Source organism: Pezoporus occidentalis, unplaced genomic scaffold, assembly GCF_034315485.1.
Source record: "Pezoporus occidentalis ecotype Australia unplaced genomic scaffold, CSIRO_AGI_Poc_V1 ctg161, whole genome shotgun sequence".
In the NCBI taxonomy this organism is placed as follows: domain Eukaryota; kingdom Metazoa; phylum Chordata; class Aves; order Psittaciformes; family Psittacidae; genus Pezoporus; species Pezoporus occidentalis.
This window is the reverse complement of record NW_026913437.1, coordinates 1,234,409-1,253,314: the sequence shown is the minus strand read 5'-3', so window position 1 is coordinate 1,253,314 and position 18,906 is coordinate 1,234,409.

Genomic DNA, 18,906 nt, shown 5'->3' with positions numbered 1-18,906 from the left:
GAGGAAGTTGCTGTTCAGCCATACCATGGCAAAACAGCCTTTATTTCCTCATCTGAGTTCACATAACTGCACATGTTAGCATAAAAGCACATAAAAGCATACCGCTCTAAAGGCTGAACGTGCTTGGAGGCATTGCTTATCCTGCAGAAGGACAGGGATTTTGCAATGAAGTGATTGTGCTTTCTGTGGTTGGGAAATGCTGAAAGGCAAATGAAGAACCCCTGTCCTGAAGCCATTGTGCCGGAGGCTGCAGCAATGCCTCCTTTCCTCCTCAGCCTCTTCAGGACTGCTAAATGCTCCAATTAAAATGTGATGTGCTGGTCTCTGCGTTAGAAACCTCAATCCCATTTGGGTTTTTACATCCATGAAGGTCTCTTAAATGCTCCACCATTAGGCACAGCCTTCTGTGCAGCAAGAGGACCCACTACTCAGGTGTATGCCCTCCCTTCAGGGGGCGAGGTGAGGCTCTGATTGCTGTTCTGGATCTCACCTGGGGAAACTTAAGCAGAGTAGAGAAAAGGAACTATTCAATCTTCACCTCCTCTTCCCTTCTGTGTGCTCTGGCATCTGTAAGTCAGGTGAAGGGATGCTGTGGGTGGTTGGGGTTTGTTTTAGCAGTAAAATACTGTGTGTCCCTCCTTCAAAGATGCTGTGTGGGTAGCACATCGTTGGGGGCTCAGGCTGCAAGCCAAGTTACAGACACTCAGTTCCATACTCTGAGTTACAGAGGATGCATTCCGGTTAGAAAGCAACGAGCTGTTTGCAGTGTTCATCTTCAACCCCTCCTGGACAACGTTCTGTAGATCTCACTACATGATTTCGGCTAAGTCCTCAGCTGATAAAAGTCAGACCTTCTTTGGAAGGAGGAAGAGGCCACCTAGTGCCCAATTACAGGCTGCTGTAGGAGCCCGTCTGCTTGGAAGGTATGGTATGAAACCAGGATTTCAGTATAATAATAATAATAATCCTATCTGTGTTTGTTTGGCTGGGTTCGTTTTAAGAGACAAGTTTGATGGTGAAAATCCCATTGCAATCAGCCATGCTTTGAACAGTTCAGCATGTCTTTCTTATGAGTACATCTACTGCTTATCATAAAAGAGTGATACTTGGCAGTCTTGAAGTGACCTTTTCTGCATTGACTTGTAAGGGAGCTTAGCACTATTGGTATGTTTGGAGGAGGGGTTAAACTTATGGGGTTTTGACCTAATGTCCCTTTGTTGGCCTCTGGAGATGCTTGGCTTCTCATGCACTGTCTGCACAAGGAAACTGGGCTCCAAGCTGGCTGTGCTTAATCTCACTTGGATGACTAATGCAGATGACACGAATGGCTCCCCAAGGCATGTATCGAGCATCTCCGTGAAATGTTGGCCTTGCAAGCTTTAGGTGTTCAGCTAGCTTCCAGTGGCACCCTTGCTTTCAAAGGGAATCTACTGTATGGAGAATGCAGGCTCACCTGGGTGTATAGAACCCCTGTAGGGAAATGCCTGTATCCATCTGGAATGAATCTGTCTCTATATAACATGAAACTGTTTCCCCGGGGGAAGAAAAAGCCACTTTTCCATGTCTCACTCTGAGCCACGGTGGTGTCCAAAACGATGGCTGAAACAAAGTCCTTCAGCTTTAGATTCACCCTATTTTGGTGCTTTTTTTCTCTTGTTGGTCCCTGGCAGCTGGAACCTTCTCAGATTTTAGGATTTTAGTATTTTAGTATTTGAGGATTTGAGAATTTAGTGTAAATTTCAAGATTAACCAGAAGGGAATCTTCCGTCTGAGGTTATCCATTGATGGAATCAGCTTTTCTCCTCTGTTTGAGGCATTTTGCTGCAGGCATAAATGGTGCTTTCCCAGATGAGAGGGGAACAGCAAATATAATAATAATAGCTTTTAAAAGTTGCATAACTTCAGATCAAAAAGACAAAACCCCATTTAGAGGACTCATTGTGACAAACTCCACAAGTATGAGTATTGCTTTATACCTAAAGGACATATTTCCTATGCTTCATGTGGCAATTCCATCTCTTCTGTGTACTGCAGGAGCAGCTCTAAGTCAGTCTGGCACTTACTGAAGTGGGTATTAAATTAATATCAGAGCAAAGCAGTTTGTTTTCTGTTTGCTGGAATCCAGGTTAGTCATAACTTAGCAGGAACAGTCCTCAGTGCCTGGAGTAATGCCCGCCAGTTGTTTGGCTTACATCACATGTGCCACAGGTGTGCTCTTAGCTGTGCCCTCTATTCACAAACAGTGTGAGCTGAGGTTTTCCCCTGTGCCTGTCTAGTATCCGAAATGCCAGGATTTCCACACTGGAGGGATGTTTGTAATTGTCTGCTCTTATCTCCTTCATGGAGCCTGGTGAACTGAACCGTGCTGCAGCCAGGGCTTGTGGTTGAACTTACTCAGTGGTTTTCTACCTCTTTGGATAGAGGAATCCTGGAAAAGCATCTCCAAGCCCAAGAGAGCAGCACTAGCAGGCTGTCAGTTTATGGTTGTTCTTTGTAGATCCTTAGAATTAGCCCACTGGTCTGCAGGGGTCGTGGACAAGACTGCAAACCTCTGAGCTGTGTGTTCCAACAGACTGGAAAACTCTATGGTCAAATATGATTCTAACATGCTGAAAACAAATGTGTATATGTACATATATCCAAGGGATACCCACCCAAACTCACATGCTCTCAAGTCAAAAGGTATCACAGACACTAACCCTGATTCTCTTACATCTATAGAGCTGTGCTTTCACCCATGAGCCATACCAGCGCTATTTGCAAACCACTTAGGTTAATCATGGAGAAGGAAACCATTCTGTGCATGGAGCTCATCAAAAGCTCTCAGTATTTAAGGAAATAGGTCATTCTTTGCTGGCAATGACCTGTCTGGTATGGAATTTGGTTGGCGGTTCACAACTTTGAAGGCAGAAGCAGCCTGTATCTCTATGACCCCTGCCAAACCACAGCCTAGGAATAAAGAGTGCGCTGCCCTTAGAGCCCACGGAGCAGTGTGCTCGCCAGCGCGTTCAGGGCAGCAGCGGTCCCTCCTCTGGGGAACGGCTGAGCTGCAGCTCAGTGGTGGGGTCCTCAGCGCCTACAGCCACAAGCAGCAAATGCGCTGTGTCCGTCGCATCCTTACAAAGAGCCGCTCCCGCTGCTGCCTGAAGCCAAACGATTGCTGGAGTAAATAAACAGCCCGGGGTAGGTTTATCGGGAGCTCTCTTTCCTTTCCGAGTCCTGCGGTGTTTTCTGCCTTGTGCAATAGAGGAAATGTTCACAAACCCTTCAGATAAAAGAACCGGAGGAATGCTCCAGAGCTTTTCTGATAAGCGTCAACATTCCCAGGTACTGTCAGTGTCTGAACTTCCCAAAGCTGCAGAAATAACACAGATAACAAATTGCACACAGAATGGACACGCACAGGCAAAAATGTCCTGTTTCAGCCAAGAAGAAGCATTCTTCTGTGGGGCTCTTTCTAAGAAGATACCACCAGATTTTTTTCCATTTCCAAGAAAAACTAAAGCTAATATTGAGAAATCTGATGCCATGCATTGGGCTCATTCACTACAATAACACCTGAGGAAAGAGAGGAGCACCCAAAGAGGCACCCACCTCTTCCTATCTGGCTCACAGCTCCAACAGAGCTTGAGCACTGCGTTCCCCAGAGCTGGAGTTAGGTTTTGTACCTGGTTTTCCTTGTCTCCTGCCTCCTGTGCTGCAGTTGCTCTCTTCCTCCTGACCTTGGTTTTAGCAGAAATCATAGAATCATAGAATCGTTAGGGTTGGAAAGGACCTTAAGATCATCCAGTTCCAACCCCCCTGCCATGGGCAGGGACACCTCACACTAAATCATATCTTTGATTTTGTTCTTATAGAAACCACGTTTTGAAGTGATTGTATGTCTGAATGCAGCAGGTTGGGTAAGGTCAGACCCAAGGGGTGCTGGTTTACATTGAGTGTCTTCCAAAGCTGGTAACCTTGTCCTCTTCATTCCCTCAAACCCCATTTCGCAAGTGACCTGAGCAGTGCTGGGATGCTCCTGTATGTAACTACTACAGAACTCCATAAAGGTATCCTGCCTTGTACTCCATTAGGTAGGCAAGCACATCACCTCCTTCTGCTGTCAGGGTTTGCTGCTTGATTTGATTTGAGGCTATGGCTTCTTTCTTTCCTTCAGCTTCAGAAACTGCAGTTTCTTGCTGTTGGGAGTGCTTAGTAGTACCAGTAAAGCCAGCAGGTCTTTTAGAAGAACAAGTGTGGGTGGCCTGTCAAGGCATCCTCTACCTTCAGGTTCAAACCCTTTTAATGCCTTCCAAGAAGGGTTGTAACAGGGCTTCCTCAGGGAAAAGCATCCCCCCCAAAAGACTTGCAATGGGAATTTCCTTACTTACAACAAATCCGTTTCTGTAAACTACTGCACTGGGATAAATCCATGGAAAACCCCAATCAACCACCGAGTAATTATGCCTCATCCTAGTCTGTCCCAGGCTCTGTACTGGAGGAGACACCTCCCCTGAGGATCTCTTTACTTCCTCCTAATTGTATTACTGTGTCATTTGTTTGACCACTGCCTGAGGCAGGAAGCCCGGTGGTGTTGTCCGAGATTTTTGATCCATCATCTTTCTAGGGGTCAGCTCTTCTATTTAGGACCTTCTAGACACTCTCGTGTGAGTCACAGAAAGCAATTACTTGTGTAGGTGTAACTCTGGGGCCATGCACGGAAACACTGCCCCAGAACTCTGCCATGAGGAACCTGTGAGGGGCTTCCTGAAAAACTGGCCACGCACCACTGCATGGCTGCAGGCCTTGGTCTTCTGAACAGGTATTGCTCTGATTCTCAGCTGTGCCCTTTGGGATGCCATCAGCACAGTGACAGCGCTTCCTTTTCCTTCTCCCACTGGCAGGGGGGGTTACTGTCACTTGTTTTATTCAGTGGGAGGGAAACTGTTCCTGGGAGCACCCAAAGGGGAAAAAAAGGCTGCTGTTCTCTTTACCTTTGGATGCAGGGAGGGAGAGGGACTGGCCAGGGTTTGTTGTTAACCAGGCAGCCAACGTGTTCCTGGTTTTGTTCCAATTCCTTAGAAGCTTTGTCTCCTGCAGCCACAAAACTCTCCCTATTGAGTAACAGCTTTGTTCCTCCTCTGGAGCAGAGCTACTTGTAAAGGTGTGCTGGGGCACACAGAACCACAGGGCAAGGGACAGCAAACGCAGCATCCACCCCAGGCAGGCTGTTCAGTGGTGAGATGTGCTGGGAGCAGCGTGGAGGGGGGGATGCTCCGGTCCATGCCTGGCTGTGCTCATTCCAGCACCAGTGCAGGAGAGCAGAGCCTGCTCTGATCAGACTGGGTGTGATTCCAGACCCGGCTGCCCCTGGCAGGCCAGTGTGGGGGCACTGCTATGTGGGAGCAGGACTTCCCCTGGGATCTCGGGTGCCCCTGCAAAAGGAGAGCGGGTCTGTAAGCAGGAGCTGTCCCTGGCACACACACACTCCCCAGCAGCACGCGGGAGCTGGGTTCACACTGTTCATTCTGACTCGTTTCAGCAGACCAAGCTGCCTGCCCCGCGCTCGTAAGGGCACTGTAACTCCATGAGGTGTGGAAAGGGAAGAGGAAAACGGGAAGTGGCTGCAGGTGCCCTGAGCAATGGAGAGGATTGAACAAATGTTGTGGAGGCTAACACTCACTTCCACTGAGTATCTGAGGGCTGGAGCTGGATGATCTTGAGGTCCTTTCAACCCAAACCATTCTGTGATGCTATCAGTGGGAACGCCTCTTTCCAGCTTACAGCTATGAATGAGCCGAAGGAGGACCCATGGGTGCTCGCTGGTTGAGCAGTCTGAGGAGGGAAGGATTTCCTACATAGGAGGAAAGGTCTGTGTGTTTTCTCACTGCTGCATTACAGCAGGGAGGTTACTGTGCCCTGGCACTCTTGGTGCACTCCACACCAAACCCTACCATGGTTTAGGATACATCAGGTGAGCTCAGTCTAATGGAGGCAGTCTGAGGGGTTTTACCTTACCCAAAGTGCAGAGCCAGAGGGGAGCCCTGAGAGGGGGTAAATGTGATGGGACAGGGTGCTGGAAAGGAGGAGGAAGTCTCAGCCTCACCTTTACTTTCTGCTTCAGCAGAAACACCTTTATCTTGCGGTGAAGTCCTCCCCTTCCTCCACCCTTTCAGGGAGGTCACTGTACCTGAGGAATGTGTACATGAGTTTTGGGAGAGAGAAAAACACCCCTCTCCCACACCCAAAAATAGCCCTTGGAGCCTACACTGTCCTAAGACTTAATAGCACGTCACCTGCTGGTATCATCATCATTTAATGCAAGATTAAACACTGCATGCACAGGATGCTCCACTCCTCCCCTGTCTAGCACGGGCCTGATGCCAGCGTCAGGGAGACTGCCACAAGTTCAGCTCTGGTGTCTTAAAGGGCTGCAGAGTCTATAGGCACTCCCCTTGTATGTGACCCTTGAGCAGGCATCAAGTGAGAAGCTGGCAGCTGGGCACGCTTTGCTTTCAGTGTGCCCAGAGCTGACCAGGATCTGCTCCCAGCCTGGGCCTGAAATGACGGATTCCAGGGCAGATGGGTGAGGGGAGGGAAGGGGGTTAAGGAGAGGCAGGATTTGACTGTAGGATGGAGAGCATCTGCCTCTCTCCTAGCTGCTCTCAGAGGCAGGGATGTAGCAAGAGCTCTGGGCTGTGTTGAGGCACACCAGCTGTCAGGGCTGAGGAACACACACAGCTGTAGGAGCAGCTTTTTGGGGTCACCCCATGTAATCTTCAATACTGCGCTGGGCCTATTGATCAATCCGACAGGCTGGGGTTGCTCTGCACTACAAAACACTGCACAAAGATAATCTCAGGTTAGATTCTCCCAGTTCTAGACAGGAGGAAACAGAAAGTCTCAATCACCCTCGTGTGTCCGCATTCCAGGCATGTCCCAGCCTCCCACTAGCTCCCTGACAGCTGTGGGTGAGAAAGAAGACGGGAGCTGGTCGGCAGTGAGGCTGTGTCACACTCTGGATGAGCACTTGTAGCTCGGAGTTCCCTGTCCTGTCCGGCAAGCTGTGTGCTTCTAAATCTGCAAGATAATGCACTATAAGCCATGAGAAAGTGAAATGATGCCGGTAATTCCATTCATCTCCCCTGCCTTTACAATGGAATAAAACTACAAGAATGAGGCTGGTGGGCTTTGTTCCTCATTCCAAAGTCTCTAAGGCAAATAACTTCCATAGGAATATGGAATTAGGGATGTCCTTTAGTGGGAAGTGCCACAGCTTCTCATAGCAATGTGGTGAATAGAAACATCTGATTGTGGAGGACACTGTGGAAGAGCACTGAGTTCAGGGGATTCAGGTTGGCAACTGACAGCTATTTCTAGAGGAGTTTCAGAAGTCACCCTTGAAACTACCGCGGGCACGGCATTACCAGAGCTGCCCGTACGGGAAGGGCAGATGAGTGGTTTCTCTCCTGCAACTGCCTTGGATCCCGCCGCGTGCCTGCAGGGCGAGAGCGGCTGTTTTGGTATTCCCGGTGGGAGCGCTCGGGCTGTCTTTTCCTGGAGGTGATGAAATGCCCATCCTGCAGTGCCACTTCTGCCTGCAGCGCTCTGGTGTGTGCTTTTGCTTGCCAGCCCCTTGGCCCGAAGTCGCTTCCACTGACCCAGGCTGGGCTGTGACTACGCCGGGGAATTCCAGTTCTCAAGAGAAGGAATGCTGCAGACCTGACAGCTATTTCTGGGGGTTTTCCCCATTTCTTTCCTGGAACTCCTCACCTTGCCCTCTCCCTGACCTTGCCCTTCAGTCTCTGGTGTATTTCCTCTCCAAAAGCCAAAGGAAGTTCTCCTTCCTAGCTCAGTGACAGGCTCTTCAGTGCAGCTCTTCAGAGCCCGCAGTGATCGTCAGCTTTGTTTTAAGCTGCTTTCTGCCCACAGCTCTGCTCGTGGCTTCACACAAGTCTCTCCACCAGATAAGATTCCTCGCCAGATTTCCAACCGAATCAACAAATTCTATCCATGGGAATGCACGGTGAAGGAGACAGACTGAAACCAGCCCCAGGCTGTGGGTTACAGTTAGGAGCTCTGGATCTGAATTTGCCCAGCGGCTCCACTGCTCAGCTTCACCTTGTTTCCTAGTTGTTCTTTGGATGAACTGGCCTCCTTACCACATTTCAGCCCTTCAGAGAATAAGGGAGAATAGTCTTTCCTCTATGTGCAGTCCTTATGTGCTTTTGAATCCAAAGCTTAACTTTCTTTATGGTCCTGGCAGCCATCCTCATGAATCTGGACATTTATTGGAGTGCTTTCAAGATGAAAAAGGAGCACTGTGCTAAAGCACTCATAAATTCAGTGCTCAGCAAACTTTGGAATACTGATGGATTTATCTTCTTTTACACATTATTTAACCCCAAAAGCTATACAGATGGTCTTTTGAAGACGCTAAAAGCATGGAAATACTGCTGGAGTAACAATGAGTACAAAATGTCTTCACAGCATACAAATCATCACACTGCTTTACACAAAGAGCAAGTACCTCGTGGCAAAGTACACTTTGGACTGAGAACTGAAATATGGGCAATCAGCAGCAAAAAGATACACACAAGACCTAGTCAGAAGCATGGGCATTGCCTCACAGGAAATAAGGAGATTTAATTTATGTTTTGCACAATAGAAGGGTTTTCACAGATTGGAAATCACTGCTTCACCACTGTTCATTGCATAATGTGATGCCCAGACCCATTTGCCAGTTCAGCTCCCTCTATCTTCAGCAAAAGTGATACATCACTTTAAAGTTTTACTAAATCTCAGGTGTTTCCATCTGCCTTACACACAGCAAGATTTACAAACACTATGAAGCAGTACCTTTGCATTAGGACAAGATACCAACATTGAAATGACTAGGAGCTGTTGGAGCCTTTACCCGTTAGGTTGATGTGATGATGATGAACCCAGTCCATAGCGGGTTGTACCTGGCTAAAGGGGCTGACCTTCATGTGCCTCATGGTGTGGTCAGGGTCTCCTGTCTCAGAGGTTTATTTCTGACGCTGTTGCTGCCAGAGAGTGCCCCAGTCAGGACGCCTGTATCTTGAGAATCCCATGGAATAACATTTGGGAGGGTTATAATTAACAGTGAACTTAATGACTAAGCAAGCTTGATGGCAATGAATACTTCCTGATTAAGAACTCTCTAGCAGCTTATACAAGACATGTATTTTGTTTGCACATTCTACTGTCAACAGTGTGCATGTGTCTGTCTTCTTATATGATTTTTATGATACACTTCAGACAAACTACCTTTGTATTGCATTGACATCACCATTTAAGTGCAAGGAATGCTTTCCCTTCTGTATGTACATAGAGTACGAACAAAAATCAGTGTCAGAAGCAGAAAGACAACTGAAAGAGAAAACAATCAAGCTCCTGTAATGATGTTGCTACATTTAGTCAGGTAAGAGCAAGGTGCATGGTGACCTTGACCTGAATGCTGCAGTGATGGTGAGCGCAGCAGAGGGGCAGGATCCCCTCCCTGAGCTGCCGCTCACGCTCTGGGGGTGCAGCCCAGCACACTGGGGGGTTCTGGGCTCAAGCACACACTGAAGCTGGGTCATGTCCAGTCTTTCACCCACCAGTACCCCCAGGCCCTTCACCTCAGGGTGCCCTCAACCCCTTCATCCCCAGCCAGTCTCGTGAGGCTCTGCTGGCCCTGGACCTCTGCAGTCAGATGCTGGTGCCTGCTTTCTTGAACTTTTCACTGGTTGGCCTTTACTCAGGGCTGCTGCAGGTGGAACTATGTGCTAATCCATCTATGCCGCCTTCCTGCACCCAAGACTGTGGGAGGCGAGGGCTCGATAAAGGCTTTGAGTAAGCTCCTTTTGGTAACACAGAGAAGGGAAGGTTACCTTGGGTTATCTTTGTGCCTAAACTCCAGCCAGCTCTATGTAAATAAACGACCTTCCTCAATGCCAGGCCAATAACTTTAAGGAAGGTTTAAGAAATAATGCTCACACGTTGGAAACAAAGCAGACACAAAACAAAACCAGAGGCAAACAATTGATAGTATCTGGGTGTTGCCTCTTTACACAGCTCCATGACAGGTATTAAAGCCTCTTACATTTCCACCTGCCACAGCTTCACAGCATGAGATGTGGTTCTGAGAATCCAGGAGGGGAAAGCCAAGCGGGACACTGCAGGAGGTGTGCTGCCTGCGTTTAACACCTTCCCAAGGGGGGGTCTCTCTTGTTATGTGGGCTGGTGGGTATGAACAAACAGAGCCTGTGGCTGTGGCACACTGAAACTCACATTTCTATCTAGGCATCCGAGCTCCTTATCCCTGCATTTCCTTAGCACTTTGTGTGTGGAGGTGATAACCATAGCTGGAACGCAGACAGGACTTTCAGAAGAGAGGCATGGCCAAGCAAGGCAGGGCGTGCATTTGGGATGCTGGATGCCATCGTTCTGCCATCTCCTCCTGCCTGACAGCGTGAAGCTGGGGGCAGCGTTAAGGCCTGATGTGCCCAAATGAAAACACAGCTTTGGAGGATCACAGCCACTGCAGCTCTCTCTCACAGCATCCTGCTGGGTGCACTGTCCAGGACACAGCTAGACAAGTCCATGGTACAGTGCATGAGCAATTGGCTGACGGGCCAGGCTTGAAGGGTTATAGTAAATGGGGTTACATCAGGCTGGTGCCCATCACCTGGGGGGTTCCCCAGGGCTCAATTTTAGGGTCAGATGTACTCAAAGTCTTTATAAATTCTCTGGATGCTGGGATCCAATGTCAGTTTTCATAATGCCATGTAAAGTGGAAGGAGCTGTGGGTACAGAAGCCTTACAGAGAGGTCTGGATAGGCCAGAGAGCTGGGCAGTCACCAAGTGACTTTAAGTGAGTTTAAGAAGAGCAAGAGCCAGGTTCTCCACTTGGGACAAGGCAGTCCTGGTTATACACAAACTGGGGGATGAGAGGCTGGAGAGCAGCCCCCTGGGGAAAGATCTGGGCTTTTGGGTTGATGGCAAGTTGAATATGAGTCAACAGTGCACCCTGGCAGCCAAAGGGGCCAAGCATGGGGTTTAGGCTGCCCTGGAATTTGATCCAGATGCTGACTTTTGTTCATAGACCCAGCAAAACTGTGTACGTGGGACTTTGTTTCAGTACCAGACTGTTGCTATTGAACAAACATCCTTACTCTCAACCAACTCTGAAAATGATCCTCGCTAGAGCAAAGAGCCATTGCTCCTAACACTGCACAGTTGCCCGTGTGCAGGTGCCTCTTTGGCAGAGGACATGCCCAGCAAGCTCCCTCACAAGCTGGTTCAAGTGGGATGCCCAATAAAGAAGGTCCCAGATCAGGGCTGAGGTTTGGAAATGTGGCCAAAAAGGAGGAGGAAATCCTGTCATCAGGAAAACCAGCCTGATGGGTTTCAGTGCTGTTAGCACAGCTCGGTTTCTTCAGCAGCTGTAAACAGGAATAACACTTCTCTCTGGACGATGATACTTCTGGAAGAGGAAGAAGTAGGTAGGAAGGAATGGCTTGGAGGTCATCTGAGTGTCTTTGACCAACGTGGCTGACCCAGGCTCCGAGGCTCATGCTCATCTCAGCTTTGCTAAGTTTGGCATCTCACTGGGGTGTGGGGAATAGAGGGAGTCAAACAAACAAGTTACGTTTGTTCTTCCACGACTAACCTTGACCTTTGTCTCCTTCTCACCGTCCTGCTGTGAAATTGGAATTTCTGTTGTGATTGCATGTGGCTTAGGTTTTGTGTGTGCTGGTTAAACGGTGGCTACGTTACATCCCAGTCAGCCCAAACTGGAGGAACAGGAGCAGATGCACAAGGACTTGGTGGAAGAGAGAAAAGGAAATAGCCAACACACACATAAACACACCTTGCCTACTGCATCTGCAAATCCTTCTTCATTCATGGCACAATGTTGGCAATGCCAATAACGGGAGAGGTTAGATATTGTGATCTCACAAAGAGCTTCTCAAATATACTTAAATCCAATGAGGACAGGTACAGCAGACTGACTCAGAGATAGCTGCAGAGGGACAACTGCAGGGTTTGGAGGGCATCACAGAGCTTTGTTGTTTCACAGGTTTCATAGTGTCACCACAACACTTGTGTATGTGGTGCACCCATCATATTGCTGATGCATGGGATAGAGAGCAGTGACTCTGGAGCTAATGGCCCTGTGATTTCTTGTTTTTAAAGGCTTGTGTCAGTTCCTCAGTTTCCCGTCTTCTCAAATGCAATCTCAGCAGAAGAGTCGAGGGAGGGAAATGCTTGGGTTCTTTACTGGGTTTGATCAGAAGAAAAGTATCTTCTACTTTCTTGGCATTAGTTCAGCAAGAACTTGTGCTTCAGAGACAGGAGGAAGTGACCTGTGTACCCTTCTACCCAGTGAGCCTGGGAAGTGCCATTCTATACCCAAACTGCATCTCCAGGCTCCAGAACCATTAGCATCTGTAATCTGCCTTTCCCTGCTCACTTGTTTCTCTATAGATGTCCAAGCCTTGGTTTGTTGGGTTTTGCTTGTAGTTGTTCTATGTCACTGTCGTTTCTCTCATCTCCAAAGGCTTTTGCTTTGGTGCTGATTTTTGAAGCACTGGAATCCTTTCCGGATTTCTCTTTTTCAGGAATCTCTCGTGCATTGCCACTGCTGTGCGTTAAAGCAGATCTCGGGACTTCCAGCAGGAATATTTGCTGTAAAACCATTGAAACAGGCCACCTCTGACTGCCTCTGTTCAGCCTGGGACCACAATGAACTGTTACTTTTGGCTAGCTTTTAAGGGAAAAACCAGTTTCAGTAGAAGGGCCAGATAAAGCAAGACCTGAGCCCTTGCTTCAGCCTACATCTCCATCCTCTTCAGTGGCACAACAGTATTCCAGCTGAGGAGTTTTAATTCATTTCATATGAGAAAAGCAAAAAAGCCTGTTCACCTCCTAAGCAGGAGGCTGGGCTAGAGGTGCCTTCCAGCCTGAGCTGCTCTGTGACTCTAAATAGTGTATTGCTCAGGACAAATGCTCTGGTTAAGTTGAAAGGAAAACCAAAGGCATTTACAACAAAATCTGAAGAGGTTTTGGAAAGTTAAAAAAAAAAGTTACAATTTCCTTTTTTTTTTAAAAAAAAAACAAAAAACAACTTCTTAATGCTTGAGCTTTTTGCTGAATTTGACCCTTTAGTCTTTGGCAAACCAGTCCCAATGAGCTGGCTGTTTAACAAAGACGTGTCCCACTTCCAGTGACTTCCTCCCGACACTTCTCTCATAAAACAGACTAATTCCAGCTAATCTCTCCCAAATACAATTTGGCTTGTTTTGTCTCCAGTGGGAAACTGCCTTCAAGCATTAACCAAAGAAACACCCTAATAAAAACATGTATTAAAAACCTCAAACTTGCTCATTCTGCTTTATCACCCTGCTCGGATCAACAGCTTTTCCAATGGCTGGAGAATGTGCCTCTTCTGTTTGGGCTCTCATGTAAACACGGTGCTCAGATTGTCCTTGCTCTTTGTCCCTGCCTGTGGTTACCCATGTTCGAAGAAGCTTAATCCAGACAGGAAGAGGTGCAGAGAAGGGATGTCAGGATGACCAGAGGAACTGAGCTGTGGCTTGAGGAATTTGGTTTATTTACCTGAGAAATACCAAAGATATGATAGGTCTCAATAGATAAGGGCAAAAGGAAAGGCAGGATGAAAGAAGGGGACAAGGGGGATAGCTGCAAAGGAAGAAAAGAAAGCTCATTAAGCACAGGTACAGCTGTTAAGTACATTTGATCTTCAGAGGTGTCAGACATGGAACAATGCTTTATCTGGAGTAGCAGGGGGACAAACCTGAACTGGTTACATTGAGGTTTGATCACTTGGGGAGGGGAATGGAATAACACTACTGTCCATAGCATATTGGATTGCAGAACCTAGAGCTGCCCTTCCCAAAACTCCTGCTTTGTGTCTTCTGACACCACAGTGACCCTTCCTACTAAAGAAGCTAACTAGGATAAACCCTTCCACATCATCCGTTCTAACAAATCCGCACAGGAATGTTTGCTTTTTCTTCTCCCTGACCTTGTAATAAGAATGCTTGATACCTTCTTTTGATAAAGAAGAAGACCCAAGTGCCAAGCTGGTAAATATCCATTCTATTTTGAGGCAAAGATAGCAAGTTAGCCATTGGCAGTCTGGTTTATCATTGGTGACCTTAGCGTGCCTGTGAAGCCTCTGACCTTTTCCAGGGTGCCACGTGGTGATTGCATTCTTGTGTTTGCAATCTTTATCTTTCTAAGTGAAAGGCCTAAAGCAGGTGTCTACGTCACTGAATGTTGTGCTTGAAACACTCAAACTGGTGGAGATGGGACCTGGCCTTGATTTGGGCAACAAGTAAGGACCCGATCTCAATCTTTATATTAACAGCCAGCAGCATAGCAGTAAACCTGAATGCAGACACAGCAGATTCAACTCTTCTCTAGGGTTCAGTTTCCTCTCTACCATCCACACCCACTTGATCAGCCAATGCATGCCCATGGAGAAAGTATATCCATTGGCCGGTGAGCCTCAGGAAGCAGTGGAGATAGATGTACGGGACTTTTGGACTGAATCGGTATGACCAGCAGCCTTGGAGTCTTCAATGGGAAAACATTTCTTTCCCAACACCATCAACCTCCTTGTAATCTTGTTGAGGTTTACAGATGTCTGGTTGCCCGGTGGCTCAGGCAGTTACCTCACACACACCCAGAATAAGCCCTGGGTACATGTCACCTACATGCAAATGAGAAAACGTGATTGTCCTCTCATCAGTTAAGTGAGTGGGGAAATGCATTGCTCTTTGTTTGGCTTTATTTTCTACCTTTCCTGCCCTGCTTCAATTCCCCTCCACTTACCGAGGAAGGACACAAAACCCTAATTTAGCCTGTAAATCAACACTATAAAACATCTGGAGAGGGATATTTCAGAAGGCCCTGTAGGGACAGGCCAAGGCGAATGGCTTTAACCTGCCCGAGGGGAGACTGAGATGAGCTCTTAGGCAGAAGCTCTTCCCTGTGAGGGTGCTGAGGCGCTGGCACAGGCTGCCCAGAGAAGCTGTGGCTGCCCCATCCCTGGCAGTGTTCAAGGCCAGGTTGGACACAGGGGCTTGGAGCAAGCTGCTCCAGTGGAAGGGGTCCCTGCCCGTGGCAGGGGTTGGAGCTGGAGCAGCTTTAAGGTCCCTTCCAACCCAAACCAGGCTGGGGTTCTATGATTGATTGTACAGCCATCACAGCTAGATTCCCACTATAAAGCAGAGCATTTCTCACAGTTAGTGTGCTATGGATCAGCATTTGCCATCGGTCACAGATGAGATAGTAACTTGCCAATCCCCTTTTCTCAGCAGTCACTGCTGCTGTGACGTGTCCTGGTGTTCTCTGCCGGTGTGTAAGTGCAGGTTCCTGTCTCTTGCCTCATCGCATGGGAAGGACGTCAGTGCAGTTTCTTCCTTTGCATTCCTGCACTCCGGTGCAAACTTACTTGCCAGTCAAGGAGAGGTTTGTAATGAGGAGTATGGGACATTACAGGATTGCCATACCAAGATTATGCAAAGTTTGCAAAGCTTCACAATCCATGAGTACCTGGCTGTGTGCCACCCAACAGCCGTACCTGCCCCGTCTTGAAGGCAAAGGATGTGCCTTTATAATACTTCTTTTACACTTGATCATTAAAGCCAGCAAAGGGAAATGCGGGTTCTTTGGGAATAAAAAGAAATAACAGTGTAAAAGTCATCATGTTATAAAGAAAACTAAACCCCTTCAGCTCTGAGGAAAGTGGAGTGTATTTTTTCATCCTCTACAGTAAGACATTTGCTGCAGTAGGCATTCTTTACACCCCAGAGCAGCAGTGGGAGCAGGTTGTTCACAATGGGTATACCAATACTTTAAGCAGTTCTGCAGAGCAGAAGGCAACAGCATCCTTGTAGGCTCCCCAGAATTAGGAATAGGAGATGTTTTGTAGCAGAACTTCATCTTTCAATCTCTTCTTAAGGCTGAAGTAAAAACAAAGCAGCTTTCTCTGTTCATTGTGCAGTGATGCTGGACATAGAGGGAGAAAAACTGTTCACTCTGCAGCCCTTAACGCCCATAAATCATGGGCATTAAAATAATTAAATGAGGCATAAATGCATTGAGCTGCCAGGAAAGATGAGTTTTTGCTCTGCATAACCAACAGCAAAGGGTCTTCTGAGACGTTCCTTTCAGATGCACACCTGCACTGAGACCTCACGTTAGGACCATACTCAGTCCCTTCCCTTTCTGTACCGAGACTCCTTGAAGTCTGACGGAGACTTTGGCCCTTCCCCAAAATGAATTACCAGCCCAGAGTGGCAATTAGGTGGAACTGTAATCCAAAACTGTAATAATCCTTGAAGGCTCATGCTTGGATGCTGCCTGGCCCTAACATTGAAGCACTGGGAGCCCTGGGGAGTCAGGCAGCCTGGAACACCCTGAGGCTCCTCAGTGATGGCAGCTGTGAATGGCTTGATTAAAACCAGCGTTTCCTCAGAGAATGGCACCAATTTGGATGCTGGGGCAGGTGCTCTGGGGGTGTGTGAAGAGGATGAACCTCCAAGCATGTGTTACCAATGCCACCTTACTAAAGGCATGGTCAAGTGATGGGATATCCTTTCATATCCCTTTCACTCAGCTTCTGGGGCCAGGTATGGCTGTTCCTGATGCTGCTGGAGAAGTGGAGGTGCTGGAGGGGGATGATGAACCAGAGGGAGGGAGGGAGCCCCAGGGCCTAGAGGAGTCCAGGTTTGTGGCAACCAAGGTGTGCGTTGTGGGTGTTAATGGATGGTGTTTCTGGTTAAAGGTTTTCCTAACCAGAGATTGCCTGGGGGGTGGTGAGCTCTCCTCTCTGGTGGAGGGGAATAGAAATGCACTGCCTGCATTATAAAGGAGAGAAGGTCCTGTGGTGAGGACAAGGGAAATGGTGGCTTCTGGGATTCATGGGGTCCACTGCAGTTCATGTGTTTTCTGCTAAAGAGATGCTGCATACGACAGTTGAGCAACACCACCTCTGCTCTTCCTTTTGGGGAAGGACCAGTTTCTGTTATAAAGCCCTTTTAAGCCTAGTGATGGAAAGAGCAGTGGAAGAACTCGATAGCAGAATCATGGAATCATCATAGAATTCTTTGAGTTGGAAGGGACTTCAAAGCTCACCCAGTTCCAACCCCCAGCCATGGGCAGGGACACCTTCCACTAGAGCAGCTTACTCCAATAGTATTTATTATACTATTCCAGTAGTAGGAATAATAATAGCACCTCTGTCATTAGTATTTTTGGATAGTTTGGTGGTGTTTTATTAAATTCTGAGCATGTACAATGAGCTAATTGTTGTTCCAGTGTCCCTGTAACACTGTTTGCCTGAGGGCATGGAGAAGTACTGTATTGCGGTGGATATTCATGTCTGAATCCTGCTTTTTCCTTTTAGACTTAGAATTGTGTTCTTGTAGCAGGTGCTTTGGGGGAATTATTACTGCATATGGGGTTGCTTTTGCTTACGTGAGAAATCCCTTTGGATGGGCTATTTCTGAGAGTAATAGCTAACCTGCAGGAACAGGTATTACACAAAGGAAAGGGTTTATGGAGGTATTTCCCTCCCTGAATGTCAGGAGCAGCTAACAGCCTGGCTTTTATCCTGTTGTGCAGGAGCTCAATCCCAGGGATGATTTTGTCTTAGGGATCACATAGCAGGACTGTCTGTTAGAATGCAGAATTACCTAAAGGAAAAGTGGGCTGAGCTGAAAGGTCTCATTTCTGCTGCATGGTCACATATATAGACATGCCTGTATTTCAAAGCCTCACTGTTAGGCAGAAGCTTCTCAAGAACATGCATTTCCTTTATCTCCTGTGAAAAGCTCTTTGTGTGTAACTAGAAGAAAAATCCCCACAAACCCAACCCCATAGAACAGAATGACCCCTTCCTGCCCCTCCTGGCTTTGCTGAACTCCAGAGATATTGCCTTTTGATACTGGGATTGATGAGCTCAGTTCAGCACATTGGAAAATTAGAATTGCACTCATTCCTAGGCTTGATTTTACTCAATTAAAAATGAGTCCTTAGTTTCTACTGGCCACACCTCTGAGAGGTTTCCCAACAGGCGAATCATTACACCCTGACACCTCTGTGCTCCTCAATCATCAAGTAGTGATAATCGCATGCTCCCAAGTTTTGGCTCTCCTGTTCTTTATCTCTTCCCTTTTATTAGTTGTACCTGTTGTTATGATACTCCCATGATAAACACCTGGGGTTTTGCATTTACAGTGTTTCAGTCACTCAGAGCAAAGTTGACTCTGTTTGGAGCATCCTGAGCCTCTTCTCAGGTTGTTTTCAATTAAGGCTCAAAAGCAATGGCATCAGCTAATGTAGAGACCAGTGTACCATTGGCACATCTTCCCTGGGTGGCAGAAAACTTGGTTTTAGATTCATGGCTGGTTTTTTTTTCCAGGATTTGTGCTTGTTCATAGAACCATAGAATCACTGGTTTGGGTTGAAGGGACCTTAAAGCTCCTCCAGCTCCAACCCCTGCCACGGGCAGGGACACCTTCCACTGGAGCAGCTTGCTCCAAGCCCCTGTGTCCAACCTGGCCTTGAGCACTGCCAGGGATGGGGCAGCCACAGCTTCTCTGGGCACCCCGTGCCAGCGCCTCAGCACCCTCACAGGGAAGAGCTTCTGCCTAAGAACTCAGCTCAGTCTCCCCTCTGGCAGGTCTTTAGCTCCTGCTGGTTGGGAATGGGAGAGGTACAGGAGCCCCGGCTGTGCTGCTGGGTCAGTTTTGGCCGTGTGTGCCAGGTGCTGCTTTTGTAAGCACTGCTGCGGCAGAAGATCCAGATGAAGAAAGGGAATTTACTCATTGTATGCTTAAATTAGCACAACCAAACCCGTCTGTTTCATCGCCATAGCTGTGT